The sequence below is a fragment of the Schistocerca americana genome, unplaced genomic scaffold, assembly GCF_021461395.2.
Source record: "Schistocerca americana isolate TAMUIC-IGC-003095 unplaced genomic scaffold, iqSchAmer2.1 HiC_scaffold_184, whole genome shotgun sequence".
Lineage (NCBI taxonomy): Eukaryota > Metazoa > Arthropoda > Insecta > Orthoptera > Acrididae > Schistocerca > Schistocerca americana.
Genome location: NW_025725889.1, coordinates 315001 through 320000, shown reverse-complemented (window position 1 = coordinate 320000; position 5000 = coordinate 315001). Strand labels below are relative to the sequence as shown.

Below are 5000 nucleotides of genomic sequence, written 5' to 3'. Positions count from 1 at the left end.
TCCATCTACAGGGATCCGACGGAACTACGCCAACCATGCCGGCAAAACGGTATCGCCATCTATGAAAATACGGCGAAACCACATGCAATACCTCCATCTATGCGAATCTGACAACACTACGTCCGCCATGTCGAGCGCACCACAAAACACAGCGCCATCTGTAGGTCTCCCGCGGCATGACGTCCTGCAACGACGATACCGCCATCTATGAGACGCCAAGCCGACCAAGACATCGATGGGCCCACAGTGCCCATCTTTCGACCCCACCCACAAAGCCTGCGTCCTCTGTCGACCACAGCACCCCAACGCCAGCGCCTCTGCCGCACGAAATCGTGGACCGGCAATCACTCCACCTGCGCCCCACTCCAACCGCCCAACTCGCAACTCCAGCGGATGAACGGCGGACTTTTCCCGCAGTCGCAATGTGCAATCCACCCCTATAACATGCGTTTCATGAAGAGTTATCTCCAATATGCGACATTCCCGCTGTCCCTATACATGAGCTGCGGGCTGTACCAGTTACGAGCTAGAGACGCGACCGCGTTGCTCTCTGTACGAATGCCGATGCTGAGCGGTCAGCTAGGAGGCGCTCCATCCATGTCGGTACCGGTGAGCGTTGCACTCGCAGTCGCAAGAACGTACGGCAAGTATATTACCTGGAAGAGTCAATGACAGTCCACGCCCCCCTGCGTGGGAAGAGTCTTTCTAGGCCATGACCCACCGGAAGGGCGCAGCGTCCCCCACCCCAGACATGTGACGTCACACCATCGGTATTGACGACTAGACTGATTCCTTATAATCATTTGCCATACACCGGTGGAAGCTGCCGAGACGAGTAACTACATAGCGGGCTCGCCGTGTCACTAATGTACAGAGATACAACAGTTTCGACTGGAACCGGATTAAACGTATACACGGCGCTGATTAGTAATAGATAGAGCCATCAGAATACAGATAATGTATACAACTGTCCGTATACATGCTGAAAGACTCTGCTCACAATCACAACCACACGTCAGCCACACACCCTTATCACGCACTACTCTCTGCCTGTAACACGCACACAGACAATATGTAAGCACCAGCATGGAACAACACCCAGTGCATCCTCTCCGCCACATTAGACAATCCACACTGTCATAACCAGACTGGGAGGTCCACTCAGAAAACAGAATATCCCACCCACCCGACAACCACCATTGCTCAGCCAAGCCACCAACACCCACACATGTCCTACACAGGGGTGCACCCAACATCACAATACTGCCTCCTCTCACAGCACACAAACAATGGCAGGAATGAAAGACACAGGTCTGCCACAAGCATGGAATGAGAGCGCCGCCTGTCATGAGCCAAAGGTGCATCCTGACGTGGCAAATCAGATGATGCCGCAGGCATCCACTTACTATAATCACAATCAACAAACCGGCCGCCCCGCCCCGCCCCCCATTAAACCTTTCCTTACAACAATGTGTACCTTAACCTAACCTATATCGTACCGTAACCTAACCTATGTCGTACCGTAACCTAACCTATGTCGTACCGTAACCTAACCTATGTCGTACCGTAACCTAACCTATGTCGTACCGTAACCTAACCTATGTCGTACCGTAACCTAACCTATGTCGTACCGTAACCTAACCTATGTCGTACCTTAACCTAACCTATGTCGTACCTTAACCTAACCTATGTCGTACCTTAACCTAACCTATGTCGTACCTTAACCTAACCTATGTCGTACCTTAACCTAACCTATGTCGTACCTTAACCTAACCTATGTCGTACCTTAACCTAACCTATGTCGTACCTTAACCTAACCTATGTCGTACCTTAACCTAACCTATGTCGTACCTTAACCTAACCTATGTCGTACCTTAACCTAACCTATGTCGTACCTTAACCTAACCTATGTCGTACCTTAACCTAACCTATGTCGTACCTTAACCTAACCTATGTCGTACCTTAACCTAACCTATGTCGTACCTTAACCTAACCTATGTCGTACCTTAACCTAACCTATGTCGTACCTTAACCTAACCTATGTCGTACCTTAACCTAACCTATGTCGTACCTTAACCTAACCTATGTCGTACCTTAACCTAACCTATGTCGTACCTTAACCTAACCTATGTCGTACCTTAACCTAACCTATGTCGTACCTTAACCTAACCTATGTCGTACCTTAACCTAACCTATGTCGTACCTTAACCTAACCTATGTCGTACCTTAACCTAACCTATGTCGTACCTTAACCTAACCTATGTCGTACCTTAACCTAACCTATGTCGTACCTTAACCTAACCTATGTCGTACCTTAACCTAACCTGTATTGCGCCTTAACGTAACCTGTATTGCGCCTTAACGTAACCTGTATTGCGCCTTAACGTAACCTGTATTGCGCCTTAACGTAACCTGTATTGCGCCTTAACGTAACCTGTATTGCGCCTTAACGTAACCTGTATTGCGCCTTAACGTAACCTGTATTGCGCCTTAACGTAACCTGTATTGCGCCTTAACGTAACCTGTATTGCGCCTTAACGTAACCTGTATTGCGCCTTAACGTAACCTGTATTGCGCCTTAACGTAACCTGTATTGCGCCTTAACGTAACCTGTATTGCGCCTTAACGTAACCTGTATTGCGCCTTAACGTAACCTGTATTGCGCCTTAACGTAACCTGCATTGCGCCTTAACGTAACCTGCATTGCGCCTTAACGTAACCTGTATTGCGCCTTAACGTAACCTGTATTGCGCCTTAACGTAACCTGTATTGCGCCTTAACGTAACCTGTATTGCGCCTTAACGTAACCTGTATTGCGCCTTAACGTAACCGATATTGCGCCTTAACGTAACCTATATTGCGCCGTAACGTAACCTATATTGCGCCGTAACGTAACCCACATTGCCCCTTAACGTAACCCACATTGCCCCTTAACGTAACCCACATTGCCCCTTAACGTAACCCAACACACGTTGGGCCTTAACCCAACACACGTTGGGCCTTAACCCAACACACGTTGGGCCTTAACCCAACACACGTTGGGCCTTAACCCAACACACGTTGGGCCTTAACCCAACACACGTTGGGCCTTAACCCAACACACGTTGGGCCTTAACCCAACACACGTTGGGCCTTAACCCAACACACGTTGGGCCTTAACCCAACACACGTTGGGCCTTAACCCAACACACGTTGGGCCTTAACCCAACACACGTTGGGCCTTAACCCAACACACGTTGGGCCTTAACCCAACACACGTTGGGCCTTAACCTGCTCTGTAATTGTCATACGACGCGTTAAATTAGTGTAGTGTTGCCTAACTGCAACCCCCGCAATATAGTTTGCTACTCGCACTGCCCGGTCCCCAGTGTATCGCTTCATGTTAAACACCTTGCAGCTATACACTGTAATGTGGATGGCAGCAGGACGTACATGCTCAATGCCCTTTGCAGTTGTTCATTGGCATTTGCAGTTGTTCATTGGCATTCGCATGTGCGAAGCACTTAGCCTACGCTGTGGTACGGCCTGTGTCAACTGTCCGCTGATGTTGTACGTCCAAATCACACACTGTACTGCACATTGGTCCTCATGTACTGAATGATACATCGTGGTACATGTGACCGTACAACGACTGCGCCAACAACGGCGAACCATGCGGTCCAAATGTTGTGCACTCAGCTACGTGTCGTCTCCCTATAAGAGCTGGATTGCAGTGTGGTATGCCCTGGATGGCGATCAGCATGAGCCGTCTGTTGATGTAGTGGCGCGTGTTGTCAGACGTAGTCGTCTCTTCTCACACACCGTGATAGCATGGTGCACTGCGTTCCACATCTGCGACATGCGACAGAGGCCGGTTGACAGTCGTTCGCGCAATGGACATCGCATACGTACGGGGGCCACCTTCCACGTGTTCGCGAAGCGTGCACATGTTGTTGCGTGTATGTGGGCAGACATAGTGTGTCGTGACACCTGACACAGGCATGCAACAATCGTTGAATTTGCAAATGGCGATGGACGCCTACGTTTGCTGGTGACGTTATGCAAATGAACAACTGGTAAACCGTTGTGGTGCGGTTGTTCTCGCTAGAGGTGAATCAGTGATGGCGACGATCGGTTGAGCTACCAACCGGTTGTTCCAGCGATACCCACCATGCCCACGAACGTGAATGGCATCTGGGTGTGAAGCGATACGCGGCGGTGGCTGGGTGGGACCGTCCCCGGCCGGTGAGGGGGGGCCTCCCGGCGTGCTGGCCGCGCGGTGCGTGGGCGCACGCGCTACAGCCGGCTGGTGGGGGCGGCCAGTGGCAGGCGCGCCGGCCGACGGAGGCGGCAGGCGGCGCAGCTGCGCGCCGGCGCACCCTGCACGCGGCGCCGTGCGGCCAAAGTAGGTCCTCGCGGGCCCGGTGCGAAGCGCGGTGGACATCTGCAGTGTGCTGGTCCGATTGAGGACTGTGTGCGCTGAGGATGCGCCGCCGCCCGGCGCTCGGCGCCGCGACGCCGTCTGCTGCTCGGTCGCCTCTGCGGTTCTCGCAGGTGGTTTGTATCGCAGCTGTGCGGACGTGTTGGCGCGTGCGCTGTGCTGGGAGAGTTCGCTTCGGCACCCAAGTGGGGCTTTTGTCCTTCTGTGGCGCTGGCGTTGGAGCTGCCGGTCACCGTAGGTGGCGCGTGTTGTCTCCCGCCGGCAATGCCACGACAGCACGCTCCCGGGCCTCTGTCGGCAGCGGCAAGCTCAGTTGGGAGCACGGGTGGTCGCACCTAAAGCGTCTACTCGCCAAACTCCGGGCGATTGCGCCTCTCTCGAACCCGACCAAGTACTTAGGACGGCGCTGCGCGCCGCCGGGACCTGAGAGGGTTTCGAGGTGTATTGTGCAGGGGAGCTCAGCCTCCTCCTGTTTGCAGAATAATTGAGCGGACGCTTGCGTGTTCGCGCGGGCCCCCGGGACACACTCCCGGGCGGCCGGCTGCTCAGCTCTAGTTGACGCAGCTCCCTGGTTGATCCT

The 5000-nt window shown here is 53.1% G+C and overlaps 1 non-coding gene across 1 annotated transcript in view; it reads left to right on the top strand.

The window, feature by feature from the left end:
* The first annotated feature begins 4985 nt into the window (after positions 1 to 4985).
* The window catches only part of LOC124573700, a 1910-nt gene continuing 1895 nt past the window's right edge, over positions 4986 to 5000 (top strand). The window contains exon 1 of the ribosomal RNA XR_006972077.1: positions 4986 to 5000. This exon is cut by the window's right edge and continues 1895 nt beyond it. This is a non-coding gene — a ribosomal RNA (small subunit ribosomal RNA).